Here is a 24,462-nt window from a genome sequence, read left to right as displayed (position 1 = left end):
TTCGTGCGCAGGTTCTGGGAAAGATGGGGTGCCCACGGGAGGAGTGAAATCCAGCAAGAACTCCAACACTCCCCGAGTGCCTGCATCCCACAGCTCTGCCTAGCATGTGCCAGCAGTGCCAGCGGTGTCCCGAGTGCCAGGACCCCACAGCTCTGCTCAGCATGTGCCAGCAGTGCCAGCGGTGTCCCGAGCGCCAGGACCCCACAGCTCTGCTCAGCCACCTGTGGGTGCCTGGATTTTTATTCCACCTGGTGCCATCCCGCAGCTCTGTGGGAAACGTCAGGGCATTGATATGGTGCTGAAATAGCCCTGTATCAGTACAATTAGCTGTGCTGTCATTTCAGTGTCCTGCAGAAACACACCTGAGGAGTGGAGCTGTGCTCTGAGTGACACCAGAGGACAATTTGGGGCAGGTGTCCCCTCCTGCGCCGAGGTCATGATCGACCACAGAAGAAGAGATGTGCTCGTCTGTGACAGCCAATGACATCGCATGTAAGAACCGTTTTTTGGGGGATTAGTGGGGCTTCTGAGCACAGAAACACTCCTCCCCCACCACACCTATGCACTCCTGTGCCTGCACACACGGATGCACACGCATGCACACACACTCACACACATATGGACACACACAGACCCCCCTCCCAGCTCCCTGTCCTGCCTCTCCCAGGCCGTGCCGGGGGTGTGTGGGGAAGGAAGGAAGGAGTGGGCACTCGCGCCCTGCCAGGCGCCCACGCACGCCCACGGCCCATATGGCTCCTGCGCACAGGCTGTGGCTGAACTTGCCTGGGAAGCGCTTTGTTCCTCAGACCATCGTGGGGAATGGATCTCTGCCCGTGCTTGGGTTTAGCAGCTTTTCCTCCTGTCGTTGCCTTCTACATCTCTGATGGAAGCTGTCACTGAAAGGAGACTGTGAAGTGTTGCTGTGGCCCCTGCCCTGGCACTGATCCTTCCTGCTCCCCAATCCAAGGAAATCCCCAATAATCCACGCCACCTTTGGCACTTCACACTGGTCTGTGGGTAAAATACTCCAAGACCCTCAGAAATCCCTTTCTACAGTCAGCAGAGACTGGCACAAGGAGTTCTTCCCTCCCTCCTCAGTTCCTTGGCCTGGCACTGGACATTCCCACACCAGGCAGTAGGGACTGGTCAGCACAGTGTCCACTCCAGAGAAGGTCCCAGCCCAACCTCATCTTCTGCAGCCCTGGATTCTGGTTGGTTTTAGGATTCAGTTCCCCAGACACCCCATGCCCCACCATTAGGCTTTTCCCTTTCTCCTCTCTTCTCTCACATTCTTACTTTCAAGTAAAAGGCAGTGTTTCCTTTCTCTGGGTAGCTGTGATGAGTCTCCTCCAAGCCAGTGGCAAACATGGCGTTTCTGAATTCTCCCCAAGTCCCTTCCAGTCTGATTTGCATCAAACCTTGTCTCTTTTTTTATTTTTTTTTTTTTTTTTTTTTTCTGTTTTCTGTCCATCTGTGTATTTATTCCGAGGTCAAAAGGGATTTTCAGACCCAGCAATCTGCCCAAAATCTCAGTCTGTGCATCTCTACAGACCCAAAGGCTCTGGGGGAAGGCTAGGAGCTGCAGCAGGGGATGGATTCCCCAGGGGTGATAAGTCTGGGGTCCTACTGCTCCCCCTGCCCTGCACAACCACAGAGCTCCCACAGACATTACACTGGGGCAACGTGGGAAGAAATCTAATCTCGTCTTAATTTTCTTAACTAGTATAAATTTCTAAAGAAAAGGCATTTGAAAGCGAAATATCAGAATGTGACATTTGGAAAATGTTAAAAAGAACATCGTTGCATTACTGAGATACTTTGTTTCAATTTTCTTTGGAATTAAACTTTGTCAAAATCGCTGTGTAGCCACAGGAGGTCTGTTCCCATACAACAGCAATTTCCAAAGAGATGGTTTCTGGATTCCCAGTTTTTGACCATCAGTAGTGAAATGGCCTCAAAAGGGAGGGTGGGAGCCAGGTGTGCACCCCATTGTCCTGGTCCTGAGCAGATGTGTCCAGGCTTCGGTCCTGACAGCCTCTTGCCCTGCCAGTCACAACCTCAGCAGCCCCAGTGTGGAAGAACACATTGCTTTGGGGGAAAAAACAGCTTTTCCAGAAAGATGGATCAGGAATTTGGGCTCCAGGATGCTCCAAATCCCATCAACCTCTGAGGGTGTTGCAGTTCCATTCAGTGCTCACAGGGACAGTGAGTTTTGCGGGCTTTGCTCAACATCACTTACTAAAGCCAGTGTAAATCTGTGGATTTTACCTCCTCCATTCTGGATAAGAACAGTTTAAGCCATGCTTAAACCCATGGCTGAGTTGACCAGCACAGAACGAGATAAACTGGGCTCCGTTTAAAGTAATGTCTGTGAACCACAGCCTGTGCCAGCCTGGCAGCCAGTGCTGGCTTCCTGGGAGGGCAGGTAGGGAGCACCAGGACCATTCTCCAGCCCATATTTCACCAAATTTAGGCATTTTTGTCTGGAAAGCCTGAGCTCCACTCAGGCAGCCCCCCCATGGCAGTGAGTCCCGCTCATGGTGTGCTGCCTGGAATTATCCATGATGCCCAGAAGATGCTCCCATCCCCAATAAGTAAATAGACTTATTCCTGCATTTACACTTCATTTCAGTGCATGTGGGTCCCAGGGCCAAGCCTTGTCCAGCTCTGGGTCTCCCCCCAATCCCAGCACTTGCAGAGATCACCCCACAGCTCTGCAGCTCACCCCCTTCCATGTGCACTATGATTACAGCAACATGCTTTGGATATACCACCAAAACTTGATGTTTCCTTCCCCCTATCCAACTGCTGGGTTATTTGTGCAGGTTAACTCATTATTTTGTAGTTGTTGCTGCCTTTCTGCAGCAGGAATGGAAGCAGAACTGGCAGTGGAGCTGCTTGCACCCAAAGGCAGCTTTGTGCAGTCAGCAAAAAGGCGGCAGAAAATGACTGATCAATGAAATCACATATTTTGGGTAAACGCTGCCTGCTGAAAGAGTCGGTCTCTGCATTAAACTGGGTGGCAGGAGGAGTTGCTGTGAAATCATGGCAGGGATTAGATGGAAAAGAGCATTTAGTGTTTAAGTGCTGATTAAAAAGCAATATGTTACCGAAAAGCTTCGCACCAAGTGGGTGACTCCTGTCCCTGCTGCTCGGTGACTCTCGGGGATTATCATGATATACCCGATGTGTCCTCAGCACAGGCACTTCACCATTTCCCAGCCCCTGGGTCTCTTGGTGGGTTTTTTTCTGCATTTCAGTGAGGCCCTTTAGGGTGAAATTAATTCAGTTTAGCAGCCAACAGGCTCCAAATCGATTCATTCTGCAGCCGGGATGGTTTATGGGCAGGACGGATGGGCTGCAGCACAGCTCTGCGTCTGCAGGCACTGACAGGAAACCTCGGGGGAAAAGGGATCCACAAAACTGTCCCTTTTATGTTTGGGAATAATAGTTATTTGGCTGCTCAAAAGGCTGCCAGAGCTGTGCAGGAAAACCCTGATCCCAGCCATGCCAAGAAAGGCAGAGAAGAAAAAGGATGTGGGTGGGTGTGGTGTGGGTGGGTGGCAGAACCATGGGCTGGGATTTAGGGTGACAGGGAGGGGACAGAGGGGGTACACCTGGGACGGGTAATGACAGAAGACACAGCCAGGGCAGAGACATCTTGCTCAGAGCCATCGCTGCCGTCCATCCTCACCTGGCCAGGGGCTTTTCACCAGCAGTGGGAGAGCTGTGGGACCCTCCTGGATGCCTCAGGATGGAGAGCCTGAGAGCGCTGGTAGCAGTGCCCACCGTGGGGCCAGCCCTGTCCGTGCTGCCAGCCCGGCATGGAGGGAGCTGTGCAGCCCGGGCAGGCTCCGGGAGGTCTCTTTGAGCTCATTCAGCCCCAAAATCTGGGCTCAGGACAACACTGCGGCCACCACCTCCCAGCCCGGCCTGTCCTGCCGCGGTGTCGCTCGTTGTCCTGGGTGCCGCAGCGGCTCCGTGTCCCCGCAGGCTGCGCTGGCTCCTGCAGACAGACACACGGACGTTCCGCAGTCACCTGCGCTCCCAGCAGGATTTGCATCCCCGCTCTCCATTCCCCACCCTGCTTCTCAAATGCTAATGTAGCTTTTGATGTGCACGTCTTCATCCTTCAGCAGAAGCGGGATCCAGCTTTGGACAAGCCCACGGCGGCTTTGCAACAGGAGCTGCCGTCCTGTTCTTGACTCGATCCCAGCGTTTTGTCATTTTTGAGGAAATAACAAACTTGAAAGTATTCGGCTTTGGTGCAGCAATTGCAGCTTAATTGCACGTCTCCTTCTGCCCACACAAATGCTGAAAAGTGACTTGGCAAACTTTAAAGGCAATCCAGGACTGAAATGGGGAGGCTTGACAAGCCAGCATTCATCAGCTCTGACTAACGCGTCTGTACTCTCAAACCTGCTGCTGTTCCTGCGTTGGCCTGACATCTTGCTGCCCTCAAAGAATTTCTTTTGAGTCTCAATCAGCGGCTGCCGGGTGGCTGTGTCTGAAAGGTCCCCCCAGCGTTTCAGCTGCCAGGTTACCCACAAACCATTCCTTGGGCGGGGGCTGCGTTGGCCGTGCCCTGGCAGGAGCTGGGGTGGTTTTGCTGCACAGAGAAGATGGAGTGGGCAGATGTCCTGGCATGTCACCGGTGTTTGTGCTGGTGACGTTCCAGAGGACATGGCTGGCAGCGCAGCTCTGGCCTCACTCCCCACGGGCTGGAGGCAGCTCCCTCCCCAGGAGAGCCCAGCGCAGCTTGGGGTGCTGGGGGGCTGCAGGATCGGGTGGTCTGAAATGTCTGATGGAAACCTGAGCTGCAGCGGGTCCACAGCTCCCGTAAGGGGATGGCGGGGGGGAACAAAGGGGAAGAGGGAAGGGAAGGCAGATCCATGGTCCCGCAGGATTTCCAGAAGCACAGACCATGGGAGAGATGCTCTGATCATGCCACCAGAGGCAGCCGGTCCCCAGGACAGGGCTGTGCCTGAGGGCAGGGACAGTGGCAACGCTGGGATTGCTTTGCCTCCCCAGCTCCCTGGTCCCCTGGGGAAGCCGCTTGGCACTGCCAACACTTTTCCCTGCTCATCTGCCAGGTTTTCTGGAGGAAACAAGACAAGGAGTGAGCTGGGATCAGCAGCTGGTGGGGAAGCATGAGAACGGGGTCGAGAACCCCCAGAGGAGCAGAGAGAAGGAGCCACAAAACCACCAGAGACCTTGTGGTTGTTTGCCCAGGTTCAGGAGCATTTCCTGGCTCTGCTGCTTCATCCAGCCCTCCTTCCTCGGGTGCTGGGCAGGCAGGCTCTGATCCAGGAGCCCAGGCCAGGTGGGAGACGGGACAGAGCAGGACCAGTGGGGTTGGTCAAAGGGCCGGTGCTGAGCCTTGAGCCTCCAGTGGATGTGGCAGGGAGGGAATCACATCCCCAGCTCACTGTCCCAGGATGTTTGGGATCAGCACAAAGTTCAGGCACACTTGAATTCATTATTTATTGAACTGCCCCTCATGGCTGAGCGAGGTTTAGCGTGCACAGCGTGTTGGCATGGGAAGCATTGAGTCTACAGGCTTCTGCAAGGAAAATATTTAAGATTTCTCAGCAAATGGTGCATGCAGCTTTTCAGGAGGATGTTTTGCTCTTTTCCCCATGATCAGACTCATCCGGCGTGTTCGAACGATGGCCTCACTTACACACAGCATTGGAAGGAGTGTGGGGAGGGGATGTTCTCTCCCTTCAGAAATGGCACAATTTACCAAAGGACAGGAGGTATGTAAAGCAACAGGATTTACTCCCAGCCCAAAGTCTGTAAACAGTGTGGGTTATGCTGCATGGAGCTTCTGAAAAGATAACTGGGAGGGGAGGCCCCTGGGTTCATTTTGTGAATGAGCGACTCAGTGGTGGCTGTGGGGTTTATTCCGCTCCACAGTGTGCACGCAGCACTCGCTGTGTGCTCGGGAATGTGCAGCCCAGGAAATAGATCTTTGCTGGAGGCAATTGCTTTCCCAACAGTGAGAGAAAACATCATGCATGGCAGGCTCAGAGGATATTATTTTAATACCTTTCTTCTCTCTGCAGAGCAAGGTGGCCGCGTGCTGGGGCAGGCATGCCGGGTCACCCCCTGATGCCCACGCTCCAGGAACCATCAGGCTGGGCTGTCACAGTGGGTGCAGAATCCCTCTCAATCCCCATGCTGCTCTGTGCTGCAGAGCCAGACTGAGCCAAGCCCTTGTCTCATCTGATGAGGCCATTTTGAAGCCCCTGTTGGCTCCTGACCTGGCCCTGTGAGTGGTACCCTCAGCCTCTGCTCCAGAGCCTGCTTGGTCCCTTCATCTTTGCTTCTGAACTCTTCCAGCCACCCCCTCACATGAAGCAGATTCTTGCCAAGCTCTCCAGAAGTGGAAATACAACTTTCTGATAGAGCATTGTAGCTTTGTGTGCATTCTTCATGAGACTCAAAAAAGCGTCTTCCAGGAGAAATCTGTTGGGGTGGTCTAAACGTGTTGGGAACAGGGTGGATTTAGGAGCATCAGAGAACAGTAGAGATGTGATGCAGGGAAGTGAGGACCTTGTGATACAGGTTCTGCACAGGGGACTGTGCACCAGCTTCCCCTCCTTCACAGGGCTGAGCATTCATTTTCCTTCTAGCAGGAGCAGGGAGGATGGCCTGGAGATCCCCCTTGCACACCAAGCCCCGGGGCTCTCCTGGGAGCACTGAGAGATGCTGGTGCCACAGGAACCCCCCCCAACCAACACAGGCAAAACGCTGTAACCCTCCCAAAAAGGGCTGCAGCTGCAGTGCCTCAGTGCTGGTCACCTGCCCAGGTGTGGGGCTGCTGCCAAGACCACGGGGACAGACAGGGCTGGCAGCTGGCTCTGCCCACAGAGCCGTGCCTGGCTTCTCCAAACCTCCCTGTTTATTTGTTCGACAACAGCTTGAAACCAAATAGGGTTAATAGCCCTCCCTGTGTCCTAGTGAGATGAAACTACCATTGGGAGACCCAGGACAATTTTTATATAGGATTAGAAAACAAAAATCAATATTTAATTATCTGTAAGCTTTTTGTGTCACTGCATCCTTAGCTTGCTAACGGTGAGTGCCGGCTGCCAGCAGAAAGTGAGTCATTAAAGGCGCAGTATCTTTTACTGGCCCGTTATGGGAGCACAGTAAATAGAGCACATTATCACTCCTCACACACCTGCACGGTTATTTATCTTTACAATCTCTATTTACCTATATTTATGGTGGGTTTCTCCTGTATATTATACGGCCAGGTTAACTTAAAAGGGCTTCATTAAAACAGGCACTTAACAAAACTTTGGAACATCCTTGTTTGGATGGCAGGAAACCAAAACAGGGAAGGAAAAGCTCTTTGTGTCACCAAGTCCCCAGGGCTCAAGAGCTGAAGGGTGGCTGATGGAGATGCTGGTGGCTTCAGGCTTGTGTCACCACCTGTGAGCCCGTGGGGCTGCTGAGGATCTCCTTCCTTATCCCTGTTGCACCTTTCCCCCATGCCTGAGTCACAGCCCCAGGGGACAGATGGACACAGTGCCTGACAGTGCTCCTGCTGTCCTGCTGTCCTGCTGTCCTGCTGTCCTGCTGTCCTGCTGTCCTGCTGTCCTGCTCTCCTGTTCAGGATCCATCCTGTTGCTCTGCCCCTGCCTCCATCACCCTGTACCCATCCACTTGTACTCACTGTGCCATGGCCTGCTCAGAGCCACTCAAAACGTAATAAATAAATACCCTGGGAAACGAAACCTTCCCCCGTGGTGAGGGGAACGGGCAATTAGCGGATCTTTTTTGCTGCAGTAGTTAATTTTTTACAAGCCTCCCTTATTTTCCCTGTTTCCCCTGGTTAATAATGACTCGCAGCCGCTTACACCATAAATAAGTTCCACAAATTTCGCAGATGCACCGGGCTGTTTAAGCAGGGAAATTGAGCAGCATATGTCTGAATGGTTAATTGACTTAATTGCTGTTAGTTGGGCTATTAGCACACTTGATCCACCCCAATGACCGCAATACTTTCTTAATGGTGTTCATTTTATTTGGATGCCAAGCTCCAGTTACCATTACAGGGAAATTTCCAATTGCTGATTACCTCATAAATATATAATTGTAGTCATAGGCTAAATAAAGCCAACAGGCATTAATAATGAACAGCGTTTGACTAAGAGCCTTTAAAGGATGATGGAAGTTTCTTTAAGGACCTCAGCTATTCTTGAAATGTAAATAATCTTTCATGCTTCTATTTTTAATGATGCTGCATCCCTTTTCCAGTCGGCATCAAGCACCAGGAGAGGTTCTTGGTGCATCCCACATCCAGGTAATGTCCAGGGAAAACAACAGAGCCGGGAGCCTCCCGAGCTCTCCCTGTTCCAGGGTCGGTTCCCAAGGGACGCTGAGGTTATTCCTTTCAGGCATGTGAGTGACCACTGACTCCAGCCTCTCACCCAGCCTTTCTGAAAACAGCTTATCCCACTCCCTGTCTGCAGGGAAAGGCAAAAAGCTGAGCACCACCAGGCCAGGTCCTGCCCTGGGCAGAGGGGGCACAAGCAAGGGGTTCTGTGCCAGCCAAAGCTGAGTGTGTCACCGACTCCAGCACCTGTCACACTGCGGAGGATGGCTGTCACCTCCCTGCCCAGCCCCCTGCAAAAGGAAAAGGTGGCCCTGAGAGCTGCGCCTGTGGCTGAGGAGGGCGACCAGGACTCCCTTTGGGATCTGGCTGGCTGTGGTCCTGGGTTCAGCCACCCCCAAATCAGTTTAGTCTGTCACCAGACAAACCAAAAACCAAAAAACCACCTCTACCAGGGCAGATCTGTCCCCAAGAGCGACACTAAGGGCACGTATGATTTATCCAGAAGAGGAAAAGCAAGGAAGAAAGGGTCTTTTTCAGCTCCAGCATTGTTCTGGCTCTAGAGACAATTTAATTATCCCAGGCTTTTCTTAACTGACCTAGTCAAATGAACCTGTCTAGCTCTGTCCACAATAATTACCCACCATTTGCTAATTCATGTGGAGAAGAAATTACTCCTCGATAGTCTGTTAATCTTTGATTCCCAACCATGAGCTCATTTACTCCAGGCTTGTTCCCTACTGGCACCAAACAGAGTTTGCATTAGTTATTTTCAGCTATTAAGGAACTAGTTATAATTAATGTTGGCTTTGATCATAGCCTGGTTCTAGGTGGGTGCTCTGGGGTGCTGAAATGGGTGGGGGCTGTGTCATAGCCACGTTTTTGGGATTTGGGAGCATCCTGCACATCCTTGTGGCAGGGTCACAGCCCAGCTGGGACAAGTGGGACCAACCCTTGGGGCATGGACATAGGGAAGAAGGGACCTGCCACCCCTGGATGTGCAGGGTGACCCTGGTCCCCACATCTGTGTGCAGCATCCCAGCCTCTCCCTCACTGCCAGAGGGGTGGGAATGTGTCACCCTGGCTCTACATGTCCCATGGGGCAGGGAGGGCATGTGACCATGGGCTGCCCCATGGGAGATGGCGTGGGGGGCTCTGCCACCTTCCCCCTAAGGAGTTGTTTCCCATTTCCAGCTCTTCTGCCCATTTCTGTGGGCTCTGCTGAGTGATGGGAAGCTGGTGAGTCATTGGTCTGTGCAGGGATGGATGCTGGGAAGAAAGGAAAAAAACAGGAGAGCAGAGAAGGAAAGTAAAATACCCTTTACAGCCTCCTGCCTGAGCTGCTCTGTCTCCAGTGCCAGGACCCCTCTGCACCCCCCAGTGCCTTCCCTGGGGTCCCTGGGGAGGAACAGGCGCTGGAAGCAGTTGGGTTTCACCCATTCCCAAGGGTTACAATTGCCCTACCCTGCCTGCCAGGAGCCAGTGCCAGGAGCTGGCAGAGACCCCCCTGCCTTCCCACCCCTGATCAGATGGGGGTGAACTCCTCATCATCTCCCCTCCACCCTCCTTCCCACCCTCAGCCAGCCGCTGACACCCCTGGCAGGAGTGATGGCACCGGGGGGTCAGGCCGCCCTCCAGACCTGCAGAAAATGAGAAGCAGATGTTGCTTCAGCAGAGGAAAGGTCTCGGGATATGAAATAGTTTCACCTGGTGCCTTCATCTTCTGGAAAATCACACGTGACAATTCCTTTTGAAAATGATCAAAGCCAGGCACGGCGTTTCCTCTCTGCTTGCCGATCTACCCCGTTCTGTTTTATCAGATGGAGTTTAAAGCAAGAGCATGTTTTATTTTAAAACAGACTTTAAAAATATTCTGGCCTTTCGGCTTGACCATTCAAACCATCTGCTTTCCAATGTCTCAGATGCTGGCCCAGAGAAGAGGAGTGGTGTTAACAATAAGCAAAAGTACCTAATAATCAGTTTAATACAATGCTGCACAATACTTACAGAGTTGGCATTCCCAAACTTATTACCAGAAGCCAAATCTTAATCCTTTTTAAGTTGGGGGGAAAATGGATCAAAAATTAGAATGATATCAAGCATAAAATAATCTTCTGTCTGTATTGCACTGATAAAAAAAAAATAGAATATATAATTACCATGTACAAACTGCTTATGTTTGTGATTATATGTTGCTGCCATCTCCAGGTCCTCCCGGTAAATGACTTAATTGGGTTGTCCTGATGTATGGATGGAGAGCGGGAACGCGTCCTGGATCTCCCAGGGATGTGTGCTGGATCCCTGCACCGGGAATGCCCGAGACAGGGGCAGAGCTCTGCTCCTCCTGGAGATGCTGCAGAGGGTGAGAGGGGCTGCTGGGACCCCCAGGGCTGGCTGCTCCCACCTGGGTGGCTGCTCCTGGTGTTCCTTTTCTCCTCCTCCTTTACATTTGTCAAACCCCACCACAGATCTATTTTTTTTCCCCTCCCTGGCTATTTATGAGTAGAGTGAGAAGAAAGTCTGGCAGAAGAATGGCCCAGAGGCTCTGGGACACCAGTGGGGTGGATGTGGCACGAGATTTAGAATTTTTAAGAATTTAGGAAGTGCCTTGTGCCTGAAGGGACATTGAACCAACAAGGGAACAGGGAGGGAAGCACCAAGCATCCAGTTCCCTGTCTAGACACTAAATGTACTTGAAAATCAAGTCATGGGTTTATCTCCACAGAGGAGCAGACTGGGCAGGCATAAAACTGGTGTTCAGGGCTGGAAGGAAATTGTGAGAAATCAAAAACCAGCTCAGAAAGCTGGCAAAGGGAAAAGGCTGGGGCTTCCTGTGGCTGTGAGCAGCACCCAGACGGATAAGGCACTGCCTTGGGAGGGAAAACGGGAGACAAAATTTTAAAGGATTAGAGGAACATCTTCTATTGGCACAGAAAAAATAACAGGGAGCAGCCTGGTCTCAGGGAGGAATTGTATCCATGTGTGGGATAAATGACACCAGAAAGCTCCCCAGGAAAAGGGGACATTCCCTGGATGGTGGCTCCAATCTGCACCTCTGTGCAGGGCAGGGAGCCGTGTGTGACAATGACTCTGCCCAGGGATAGCCCAGGAACAAGCAACACACCAGAATTAGGGGATTTTTTGATGTATAAAAATGCCTCATTTACTTTCTGCCTTTTCTGCCACATATCAAACCACAATACTCCTCACAGCCTCACGCTCCTCTTTATTGCCCAACGTATTTATTGCAGCTGAGGAAAGAGATCTTTTATTTTCTGTTGGGTTTTGTGTTGGGTTTTTTTAATATTTGCTAAATTTAGCCATTTTTCTGGTGAGGACGTTCAGCAGCACAGAAAGCAATGCTCTCGGATAAGTTCATCATCCTCAAAAGCCTTTGGTGTCATTTAGTGAGGAATTTTTGCTCAGAAAAACATTTCAATGCAAATGATGGCTATTACCACAATTAAATATTTATTTTTTGCCCCCAAATGCAAAGATAATTTCATAACTGACTCACAAAGGTGGGTAGACCATGGAAGGGGGTGGAACAAAGTGAGTTTTAAGCTCCCTTCCAACCATTCCATGATTGTGTGGCTCTCTGATTCTTTGCTCTTTACGTGCTGTTTCAGAGACTCTGACTCGTTTCAAGTTCTTGGGCAGAGAATTTTTCTTAATAGCCTCTAAACCTGCAAATCAATACGTGAGGTTTGCTAAACAATCCAGCCAAATCAAAGGTATATTTTGAACCTGAAAAAGTACTCTCTGCACTTTTTACCATTTACCCAGCACTAATATTTACCTGGAATTAATTCTGCTCCTTTCCCAACCCGGAGCCTTCCTGCTGGGGGAAGGCTGGTGAGATGCCCTTGTTGCTTCTATGGGGTGAAAATATTTCTGATGAACGTAATTCATTCTCTGATTTCCCAGGATCCAAAATCTATTTGATGTAAAAGGTCAGAAGAGTTTCCAGTCATGCAAACAAGCTGCCAAATATAGATGGCCAGAAACATGTAAATTCAGTGAGTTGGACAATTAACATTTAAGCTAAATTAAAACTAGAAGTGGTGAGGATGCAGGAGCAAGGGCTGTGCCCATCAGGTCTCTCCAGGCTGGCACAGCACAGCCAACACAAATCCTTCAGTCCCACCTGCTCTCGGGTGTTTTATCATCAATCAACTCCCAACAGTTTATGACCAATAACTCAATAATTTAAGTAGCATCTTTGCAATGAATTTTGGCTACTGCATCACAGACTTGTCTAAAATGCAGGGGGGATCAGTTTGGGGCACTGCTTCCCATGACACCATTCCTTTGGCCATGCCAGGCTCAACTGGCACAGGGATCCCAGTGTCCTTTCCTGCATCCCATCTTCCCTGTCCCTTGGATCTTTTCAAGCTGGGAGGGAGCTGGTGGGCTCAGGGCCATCCTCCTTCCCTCTTCCACACCAGCTCAATCTCCTGTGGTGTCCTCACCTCCACCCAGCCTCCTCTGACAGCAGAGATGGGGAAATCCCGTCTGCCTTCCCTCTCCTTGGCTTTTCCTTTATTACACTGTGGGACCACCATGTTCCCACTGCAGCTTTCCCTGCTGTGACTGCATCTGGGAATCTTTCATCTCCTCCCATTTTTGCCAAGCATGTTTGAGCTGACTCCACTCTTCTGAGCCGTTCCTTGCAGCACATTGGGGGTTCAGTGGGCCAGCCCCTGCTGGGCCAGCAGGTCCCTGAGTTTTGGGGTTTGCCACCACCTTCCAGACCGCTGCCACCTTCTGAGCAGAGCCTCACGGCTGGCAGAGGAGGGATGTGCTCCCTGGAGCTGCTTGACGGCCTTTGTGTGGGAGAAATTCCACACAGTGCAAGCATCTCCTCTCCGGTGCTCAGTAAGGTGGGGCCGAAGGAGACAGGAGGGACCTTTTAATGAGGGGGGTGTCTGAAGGACTTTGTGAATGGACTGGGAAAGTCATGGGCTCGGGATCACATTGCGCCCGCTGAAAGAGCCCCGTAAATGGAGTCATTCTTGGTGGCAGTAACTGATCCGCCTCCCGGCTGAGAGTCATGGAGATTAGGCATTAATTGAACACGGGCTCCGAGGGGGGAGACGGAGCGCGGGGTTAGGGTGGGGAGGCAAAAGGAAACCTTAGAACGGGAGCACAGAGAGAGGCTGTTAATAAAGACACAAGGGCAGCTGTGCACCGAACGTGGGGGGATATAGGATTTCAAGAGCCGGGCTCGTCTTTCCACTGAGAGCTACCTTTCATGGGATGTAACCTTAGGAATCAGCCCCGGAGCCAGCGCTGCCCTGGGGACAGGGACAGGGACAGCCCTGCCTGGCCAGGGGGTCTCTGGGAGGGCTCCCTGGGGACGGGGACAAGGACAGGGACAGCCCTGCCTGGCCAGGGGGTCTCTGGGAGGGCTCCCTGAGGACGGGGACAGGGACAGGGACAGCACAGCCCAGTGAGGGGGTCTCTGGCAGCGCTGCCCCGGGGTCCGCACGATTGGGAGAGGAATCCATTGCTTCCCAGCCATCCAGGACCTTGGGATTAACGGATCAGGAGAGGGGTGATGAGCAGAGTGCTTCGGGAATGGGGAGGGTCACGGGGAGCCGTGCCCAGCACGGTTGGGGCTGGGTTTAATCTGGGAGTCACGGGGAGACAATGAGTTTTCCTCGTCAGAGCTTTTCAGTTCATTACTCTGCCTCTCTCTTTTCTGCAAATAAGTAAATGCACTTAACAGGTTGCTGCAGGTCACCTAAGCTCCCTGTCGTGTGTGCACTCTTATCCCCTGGTAATTGCAAAGTGCTGCTACCGATCTGAAATGTCAAAGAAGTGATTTAAATAGGAATTTACATTTGCCGCAAACGCGGGCGGCACACGCAGCCAGGGACAGCAGCCAGCTGACACCCAGCCCTGCCAAAGGGGGAATGGGGCTGGGGTGTCTGGCCCCACGTGTGTTGGGATGTCCAGGAATTCCCAGAGGAAGATTCCGAGTCTTGGAAGTGATCCTCTTCAGACCCTTTAACCTCCTTTGCACAGGTAGAAGAGGGTGACCACAGTTTGCTGGTAGGAGTGGAGGGATCTAGAAGCATAGAATCCTAGAAGATTTTGGGTTGGAAAGGACCTTAAAGGTCATCTCATTCCGACTCACACAAGGCTTTTCCAAAGGTGTGGCTTCTCCCCAGCTCTGTGCTGGCCGGGGATGGCTCAGGGTGGAATGAGCTCGATGGACCCATGTGTGCATCTCCACCCACTTCAGCTGCTCAATTCCCCACAAACACAAACTCCAGCTGTGATCCCAAGTGTTCTTGTGTGTTTGGCAGACAGGACACCCTGGGAAAAACCTGGAAGCAGCCCTCCTGTTGGAAGTGGTGATCCTCTGCCAGCTGCCAACGGGTAGAGAAACAGCCAGATACCTGGGCAGTCCCTGCAGGCAATGTCCAGAGCTGGAATGTGGTGTCCTTCCTGCAGCCAGGCCTGGGTCCCCACTTATTTTCCTTCTCTGAATTTTAGGGTCACATGGAAAATTGTGAAAATTTCCACTTGTGGCCAACCCATGCATCAGTGCTGCTGAGAGCCACTGTGGTCCAGTGATGAGGGGCACCAGCCTGTTTAGACAACCCTCACATCCACATATCCAAATTATGGAGATGTGGATTTTGCCACTCTGGCATCCAAAGGGCTTTCATTAACGCTTTGCTGTGGCTCTGATACGGTGGATAATGTGGGTTTCCCAGTGGAGCGTGCATTTCCTCAGGCACGTGGAGAGCTGGCACCTTTCCCTTTCCTCCTCTCTGACACTTTCCACATGAGCAGTCCCAGCAATACGCACAAACCCATTTAGCAAATGGATTTTTTTTCTTGTGAAGTGTTCAAAAATAGTCAGCCTTTATTATTAAAGATGATGATGGGCGTTTCATGACTCAACAGTCTGAGGGCGAATCTGCACCCGCGATATCAATAGTGCACGTAAGCAACTGCAGCAATCGATAGTTCAAGTATATTTCTGTATTTATTACATATTCAATCAACTAACTCCCACTCTTTTATCAATACATTAACTGATAATAAAACTCTGTTTGCCATAGAAAATATTAGACACTGTATAACAAATAATTGAACCTTGGTGTGTGTGAGTATCGAGCTGCAGAGGCACAGCGGGAGGGAGCCACGAGATCCCTCCTGGTTATCCCACCTTGTTTGATTAAAGGCAAAACAAAACACTGCAGATGAGACATTAAAAACATCCTGTGCTAATACAGATCTGAAGCCATCAAAGAGATAAAGATTCAAATGAGCTGGTTCCTGATTTCCAGTGGTGTTTGAAGCTCCTGCTTGGATTGTGCTGCTCTCTGGGATCCCAGCTGTGGCAGTGGCCAGACACAGATCAGGTGTGCACAGCTTCCCTTCCCTGTCACTGCTACAATTTTGGACAGGTCATGTAGCCCCCAGTGCAGGTGACTTGCAGCTGGAGAGAGCAGTGGGATTGAGATTTAGAGGTTTAGACTGGATATTAGGAAAAAATTTTCGATTGAAAATATTTTCCAGTCCTGGCACAGGCTGCCCAGGGCAGTGGCAGAGTCACTGTACCCAGAGTGATTTAAAAGCCATGTGTGTGGATGTGGCACTTGGGCACATGGTTTAGTGGGATTGGCAGTGCTGTGGGATGGACTCGATGATCTTAGAGAGCTTTTCCAGCCAAAAGGATCCCATGATTCTGTGACTCAGACATATTTTACCTGGGACATTGACTTTGACAATGCCCTGGCTGAGGATGACTTGCTGAACCCCTTGGCTCCAGGAAAGGGAACACCAGGAGCTGGGTCTGGTCTAGAGTAGGTCTGATCTACAGGAGTAGGTCTGGGGCTCTCAGACACCCTCGAGCAGAGATATTCCTGACTCCATGGCCTTCAACTGAGCAGTTCCCAGCTTTTTATCACACTGCTTCCAGGAAAGTGTCAGGATGCAGACACATTTGGGGACCTCTTGCTTGCACCCCTTTAGGTACACAGAGATCCTAAATAGCCAGGAAAGAGCTCATTACGGTTTTCAGGGTGCTAATGAGTAGTCTGGGACAGATGTGAGCAAACCATGGTGCTTGGTGTTGATCCCTGGGTCATTAATGCTCACACCCACAGAGGAATAATCAGGGTGAGTTACAGCTGCAGGGCTGGTGCTCTGTGTGTGCAGTTCTGGGTATTCTCCCAGTTCAGCCCTATCTGGATGGGTTCACGGTGGCACCTGAGGGCAGCAGTGTCCCCAGTGCATGTCACTGATGGCACAGCCACACCACCACCACAGCGTGGCCTCTGTCCAAAAGAGAAAGCAGCCAGCTTTGAGTCAATGTTAAAGAAGAGGCTTTTTGTGTCACTTTTAATTAAGCCGGACAGCAAAGCCTCTATTAAGTGTGAGGAATTTGTCCTATAATATGAGTTATATTTTATTTTTATCATTGTTATTATTTATTAGTCTGGAGCCCCAGTAACCCATTGATCTGCTCCCAAGGAGCCTGAGTGAGGCTGAGCAGTCATAGATCATCTTCGACAGAGGCTGACACGGGCATTTTCTGCCCTAAACCATTTACCAGGATGTGAGACACAGCATGTGAGCTGTGGCACAGTTTGGTTTGAGAAGGCCTTGCAAGGGAAGCAGGTGACAGCAGAAAGCCTGGTCCTGTCATGGTGTGAGGCCATGTGGGAGCTGAGGACTGGCTGCTCCCACTTCCCCTGGGATTTTGGGGTGACCTGGAGCAGCCTGGGGATGCTGCCCCAGGTAAGTCACATCCCTGGCAAGGATTTTGCTCGTACAGAGAGGTTTGGAGAAGAACAAAGAGCTCTTTTCTAGTCCAGCCTAAGGGTCCTAGCATGGGATGTAACCAGATGGATGCAGGTGGATAACTCCTCTAGAGTGACCTGGAGAAGGCAGGGTGGTCCTGCTGCAGCAGGGCAGGGGTCTGGCCCCGGCTCGGGGTGAGAACAGAGCGTGGGTGCAAGCAAGGAGTTCTTCCCACAGCTCTGCAAACATTAATTGCTACAATCCCTCTTTGAGAGCAAACAGCAGAAATGCAAGCAGGGAAAGCAGGATGCCAAAAGAACTGAAAACCATTTCATGTGCAGAGAATGCAGCGCAAAGGAGCGAGGGTGGGCTGTGAGCTGATCCCAGCTGCCCCCTTTGCACCCAGCAGCTCCTGCTTGCCCTGGGAGCTGGGGTGCCCCAAAGCCGGGCACGCTTTGGCTGTCAGGAAGGCCCTGCTGTCCATGGCTCCAGCCCAGCGAGACTCTCACACACGATTATCATCTTCCTCGGGAGTGCGGGGAAGCAGCAGCACAGCCCTTGGGGCGGGACCCTCACCCAGTCCCTGCTGAGCTCACACCCACCCTGCCTGTCCCCAGATCGGTGTCCTGGGGTGTGGAGAGCACAGAACACATCCCCCTCTGGGGCTGGGGCCACCGTGGCCGTGCTCCATGGGTGGAGCAGTGACCAGCCCAGCGTCTGTGTCCAGATGCCTTTTACATCCATCCCTGTGCTCTGGTGCTTTCCGAGGGGGAACGTCCACGTCTTTGTCCCTGCTGATTGCCCTCTGCTTGCTGGTTTATTTGATTGCTTCAGACAAGCAGCCTTCACCTGAGGACATGTCAGGGCGCTGCTGGTTACTTGTCCAAAGGGGAAAACATTCTTTATCTCCTTCAGTAGCTCGTGCTTTCTGAGGCATCAACACCCCGCGCTGCCGGAGCCGCAGCCCCTCGGGTCGCACGAGATCCGTGTTTTGTGTCGTTCAGTAATTCTGCAGATGTTCTGTATTGACGTGACCATCCCAAGGAATAAAAATCTGCAGCGTTTTCAGAGTGAAAAAGGGCTTTAATTCCCAAACAGCGGGTCTGTGTGGCGAAGGGGAAGGGCACACTATGGCCTGTGGCACTGCCAGCACCACCTTTGCAGGGCTGCGGGAGCAGAGGTGACCTGCAGCGGGTGGCAGGGAGCCCTGGCCGTCACTGTCACAGCTGCTGGGGACACCCCTGTGCTGCCACCCTGCATCACCCTGTCAGGGAGCGTGGGACACCCACGGCTGGCCCCAGGCAGCCGAACCAGTGAGCTGAGACAAATCCGAGTTGCTGTTCATCCCATGGAAACGGGATTTTCACAGGGCCTTTGGCACAGCTCACGGCCGGCTGAGGCTCCAGTGATGGAGATGGGTTCATGAGCTGCTCCCTGCCCTGGCTGTGAGCTCAGCACAGCCTCCCCCAGTGCCACAGGAGCTGCTGGAGACACCCTGAGACTGGGCAGAGCTGGGCTGGCAGCTCAGAGAGCCACAGCTCCAGGGTGGGCAGGGCAGTGGGAGCAGGATGCCCAGCTGGTACAGACATGGCATGCACTGACAGTGCTCCCCTACAGCCACACTCAAGGGTCACCACAGCTCCCTTCCCTCCCCTCAGGGCTCCTGGGACACCTCTCAATGCCCCAAACACCCCACATGAGCAGAGAGTTGGGCAGTGTGTGTGTGTTTAATAAAATACAAACACACATTTCCCTTTTCAAATGGAATTAACATACTTTATTGCCAGCTATAAGAATTATTCCTTAAGGGTAAGAAGTTTATAAAAAATTTAAGGTAACAAAGGCAAACTTATAAAAAATTCATCTTTTAGTAGTGATTGCTCTATAAAAAAAAGCGCAGGTTTAAGTGAGAATACAAAATTCACAGAATTAATTATGTAAACAGAAAAAAAGGCACAACAGCTGAGAACTAAAATAATTAGCAGCAGAGTGTCCCTGCCAGTGGCAGCCTGGGCCAGCGCATTGGCTGCGTGAGAGTAACCCACAGTGACACTTGTGTCCTCAAGTTATTTATAACACAACTCTGCTGAGGCTCAGAGCAGTGCTGGCTTAATTAACCCAATGCTGAGTGTGGGGAACACCAGCTTTTCTCACCCATGTGCCATTCTGGGATCTTTATCCCGAGGGTGCTGCAAGTTGGTGTTGGCTCAGATTGCTTGTGGGCTCCTCTGGAGGAGCTGCTGCAGCTCCACCAGTGCTGGGAGCCCAGGAACTCAGGGAGTCATGGAATGACCTGGTTTGCCTGGCTAAGGGTCCCAGAAGAAAGAAAGAAAAGCTCAGATCCCTAGAAAAGGGGTACCTGGAGGGAAACCCCAGCCCTCCCCTGAAGCTTCCAACCCTCCAAGCCAGGACAAGGCTGTGGCCAAACCTTCTGGACCTTCCCTCCATCCTTGGCAGAGAGCAGGGAAGGAGCAGGAGAGGGCAGGAAAAGCTGGGGTGGGAGAAGGAGACCCTTTCCAGGTAGTGCAGGTTGTCACTTTGGCTCAGTCTCTGTCCCTCTGCTTGGGCACAGCAGCATCCCCAGAGCACCTCTGATGCTGACCCCAACCCAAAATAATGCAGGGACCGCTGGGGGGGACAGTCTTTGGGGGTGTCCTGTGCTGGGTCTGTCCCCACCCATCCCTCAGGACTGTGGGAGCTGGCTCTGCCCCCAAGGAGACCCTGGCCTGTGGGTCCTGGTCACCAAAGTCCATGCCTGGCTGTGCTGCTCCAGCTCCTGCACCCGGATCAGTTGGGTTTAATGATTGCCTTGCTCCATCCAGATCAGCCAAATGCAAAGGACAGGAACAGAATGAGCAAGAGCCTTTCCATTCACAGGCACATTAAAGGTGTCATTGAGATGCAAGGCGCTCGCTCATTCCAGCCTGCGCTTTGCATTATTTTTCACTGTAGGAAAATTTTCAGGAGGAGAAAAGAAACTTAAGGAACACATTTAAAAGTAAAGTTGAATAGAACAGGGCTGCTGGGAATACAAATGCTGCTCGAATTTCCTTCTGATTCCTTCTGCTGGCTGTCCTCTGCCAGGAGGCTCTGCTGGCCCTGCCCTGGAGGAGCTGCTGTCAGCAGGGCTCCCGTGGGTGTTCCCAGGCAGGAACAACGAGTCCCACAGCTCCCGTGGGTGTTCCCAGGTGGGGATGGTGAGTGCCACGGCTCCCGTGGTCTCACATGCCCCCTTGCAGGCTCAGGAGCTGCAGCCTGAGGTTTCTCTGTGCTCTCAGCTGCACAGGACATGCAAGGAGGATGCAGCAGAGACACCCATGGCTGGAGGTGACCCTCTGGGTGTCACGGTCACTCTGAGCCTGTTTGGACACAAGGCTACAGCTGTGCTGCACAGTGCCACCGTCTCTGCAGTGGGACAAGGCGTCTCCCCCCTGGGGCAAACACCGGGGGCTTGCCCCGTGCCACTTGCTGCCGTGGCACCCCACTGGGTGTGGGATGGACAAACTCTGTCCTCTTGGAACACTTCCCCTTGGGAAGGGACAGGGATGGGGATGGAGATGGGGATGGGGCCAGGGGTTGGCTCTGTCTCCCCTCTTCCCGTTGCCGCCACCCACGTAAGAGACAGAAGCGTCACTTGGGTTGGGAAGGAGCAGCTACATTTAGAAAGTGCACGAAAGGCAGCGTTTGAGTTTCACAGGAGCCCCTCGCCCACTCCTTTTCTCACCCGCTCAGCTTAATGCATTCCTGAAAAACCTCCTTTCCTCATCCCTCGCTATTTTTGCCTCTTAACTGTAGCATGAGTAGGTGGGATCATCTCGCCGTGCCCAGGTGTGCTGTCCCAGGGGCTCGCTCAGGCTTTGCTGAGTGAGGAAGCTCCATTATCCCATTGCTGGCCCACGGTGAAATGCCAGGAGGGATTCACCTTCCCTCCTGCAGCCCCTTCCCTGCCCCAAATCCGGTTTTCCCCTCCATGTGATGAAGCAGTTCTAATGGGAGCCCGGGAGGGTTTTGCTCCACGTTGCCCTTCCCTGGCAGATATCAGTGATGCAGAGCCCGGGATCAGAGCCTGGTGCTGAACATCCCAGCCCTGATTCCCTACATTTGGACACGGTGACTGTGAGGAGAAACAGGACCCACAGGGTTCTGCTCAACAGTGAAAGACCCAGAGAAATGCAGATGCTGAGGCCAGGGGCTGGCAGGTCCCCCTGAACCTCATGAAGGCAGAGCAGGGACCAGCTGCTGCTGTGCAGAATTTCCTTGAGGCTGCAGGGCTGGAATGCCCCCCCCGGCCAGGTGGGCTTCTGCCAACCCTCGATTCGAACAGCTCCCTTTCCTCTGCTGACAAGTGCCAGGCAAATGCTCCCTCTCTTGGCATTGCTGCCCCTTCCTCTGGCTGCTCGCTGAAGTGGATTTAATGAGGATTTTAAGTGGTTCCTTCAGGCAGGTGCTGGCCGGGCCAGCCCGCCAGCACCAAGATCCACCCTGGGAGCTCTCCTAATGAACCCTGCGGCCGGAGGAAGGAGCACAGCCGGGTGATTCTCTGCATCTGCCAGGACAGCTCCAAGCGCTCAGCTCCGGCTGCTGCCGCGGCACCGGGGCCAGCGCCAGGCACAGCCGGAGCAGAGGGAGAGCAGGACGGGGCACGATGAATATTTCATGGTGCAACGCCAGAGCTTCGCATCAGCACCAGAATGGAGGGCTCAGCGCTCCTGCCGTTTGATCCCGCACACGGAAATGTCAGGGCAGGCAGCCTCGGTGGGGTCCGAAGGCGAGGAGCTGCGCTCCCAGCGAGATGCCACACCCGGCCCAGCGCGGCTGGGAGGGCAGGGATCGCTCTGCCAGCGCTTCCATTTCCAGGCTGATAATAACTCCCGAGATTTCCTCAGGGCTCTGAAAATACAAGGCTAAAGAGAAGGTCTTCATCACGAAGGGAGAGCAGGAAAGGTTGGGCTGATTTTCCCGCAGAGCCCCGGCCGCCAGCACTAAGAGGTCACTGAGAACACTCTCGCTCCGCTGGCTCCCGGCTGCGGGGACTGGCAGGGACAGCGACCTGCCTGACAGAGGTGGGCGCTGGCACCAGCCCACCCAGCACAAACCTCTCTCTGTGGATGTTTGCCTGGTTCTAAAGCCCAGGCTCCCCATGTCCTCATCCCTGGAGGTGCCTAAGGAATGCCTGGACGTGGCACTCAGAGCTGGGTGACAAGGAGGGGATGGGTCACGGGTTGGACTTGGAGGTCTTTTCCAACCCAAATGACTCTGGGATTCTGTGTCTGGACCCTGTGGCAGCCGGCAGCTTCTGCCTTCCTAGAGATACAGAGCCAAGGCTCTGTATCATCACCTGCTGCTGAATCAGCCCTGCAATATCCCGGCGGTGCTTCAGAGCTGGAGAGCTCTCAGCTGGGAGACGCTCCCTGCCACTGGCATCAGTTCAAGCCGCCTGGTGAACTAAATTGATTTTTTATAGTTGCTCTGGAGCAAGTTAAATGAATCTGTTAGTAGCTGCTCCCTGCTTAAAGCTTCCCTCAGTGCTGGAACTGCAGCCCGGCGCTCCATAAAACGGGGGGGCTGCTCCAGCCGTGCCCCCGCCCCCGAGCAGTGCTGCTGTGATTAGCTGCCTGCTGCATAATTCCACATCATTACTGCGTGCACTCGTGCACTCCGAGGAAGCCATCAGCGGAGCGAGCTGGGCTGGGAGAGGAATCCGTGCCTCAAATGGGAACCTGTGCAAAACACGGCGTGCAGGTGTCTGCACGCTCCCGGTTTGTGTCTGCACGCTCCCGTGTTAGTCCAGCGCCAGCTCCAAGCGTTAAATCACCGGGAGGCAGCTCAGCTATCACAATCCTGCCTCAAAGACAATGATATTAAAAATTAACAGCAGTTTTGTTTTTATTTTTGTGGAGGTTTGTTTGGATTTTTTTTTTTTCCTTGAATATTTCTAAACATTTCTGTGCAGTAAAAGGGCTGGAAACTCACTCCCATAAAACCAGTGCAGGTTGAGATTCACAGGGCTCCAGAAACTGGAATTTTGGGACAACAAAGGTCACTCCTCGCACGTGTTTGCTCCTCGGAGAGGGACCGGAGGCTGCGCTCAGGCTCGGGGTGGGCTCGGTGGTTCCTGCATCGCTGGGGCTTCGGACACGGCAAGAGGCATCGAGGGAGGCAGCACCAGAACAGGCACCGCCCAGTGCCAAATCCAGCCCAAATCAGCCACAACCCCTAGTGGGTCTGCTCAGAGCCACACCACAGCGGTGTCACCCCGTGTCCCGTGCCCAGCCTCGGCAGCTGGCACTGCTTCCTCCGCTGGGGGATGCTGAACTGGCACAGCATCTCTCCCAAAACAGCGGCAGGGGGATGCTGAACCGGCACAGCGTCTCTCCCAAAACAGGGGCAGGGGGATGCTGAACCGGCACAGCATCTCTCCCAAAACAGCGGCAGGGGGATGCTGAACCGGCACAGCGTCTCTCCCAAAACAGGGGCAGGGGGATGCTGAGCCGGCACAGCATCTCTCCCAAAAAACGGGGCTGGGGGATGCTGAGCCCACACAGCATCTCTCCCAAAACAGGGGCAGGGGGATGCTGAGCCGGCACAGCATCTCTCCCAAAAACCGGGGCTGGGGGATGCTGAGCCGGCACAGCATCTCTCCCAAAAGCAGGGCCGGGATGGAGCCGCCCGGTACCGCGGCTGGCACCATCACGGGAGGTTTCTATCACTCCGCACAGCTGCTGAGTGCGCCTCTTCCTTCCCAACAGCTGCTGGGATCTGACCCTGTCCATCAGCAGTGCCAGGAAAGCCAGCGAGCTGCCGGCAGCCGCCTCGCTGACATCGGTGTTTTCAAACATGCAGGCAGCGATGTGATCGGCGCCGTCCCCAGAGGCCGCGCTCGGGGCCTCGCTGCGCGGAGCTGCCGCCGGTGCTGCCAGGAAACGCTGCTGCTGCTGCTGCTGCTGCCGAGCACAGTTTAACTCTTGAGGAGCGGAGCTGGGCTGCTCCGTGATGCTCTGCTGGCTCCCCGATCCCGGTATCCCCGCAGCGGGAAGAGGGGCTGAAGGAAAAGGGAACTTTGGAGATGGAGAGCTGGGGAGAACGAGGCCAGTGGGAGGTATCTGGTGGTGCCACCATCAGAATAAGGCACCCTCTGTCACCAAACCGATGGGTAAGGAACAAAAAAATGGGGCTTGTTGACTTGGGACGAAAGATAATTCATATCGATTAAAGGAATATAAATGTCACCGAGAATTAGCAGGACAGCCAAGCCATCACTTCAGCAGCAAACAAAGGATGCCTGCACTGGGTGGGAGCCGGGAGCAGACGCAGGGCAGACACGGGGAAGCTGTGCCGAGCTCCCCACG

At 53.1% G+C, this 24,462-nt stretch overlaps 1 long non-coding RNA gene across 1 annotated transcript; it reads left to right on the top strand.

The window, feature by feature from the left end:
* Nucleotides 1-4,691: 4,691 nt before the first annotated feature.
* On the top strand, nt 4,692-6,370 carry LOC131585550 (uncharacterized). The gene is made up of 3 exons (XR_009278983.1): nt 4,692-4,839; nt 5,648-5,759; nt 6,069-6,370. It is a non-coding gene; the product is annotated as an uncharacterized LOC131585550 (long non-coding RNA).
* Nucleotides 6,371-24,462: the final 18,092 nt, after the last annotated feature.

The sequence above is a fragment of the Poecile atricapillus genome, chromosome 16 (genome assembly GCF_030490865.1).
Source record: "Poecile atricapillus isolate bPoeAtr1 chromosome 16, bPoeAtr1.hap1, whole genome shotgun sequence".
Taxonomy (NCBI): Eukaryota; Metazoa; Chordata; class Aves; order Passeriformes; family Paridae; genus Poecile; species Poecile atricapillus.
Note: the sequence above shows the minus strand (reverse complement) of the source record. Positions and strands in the feature narration are given on the sequence as shown.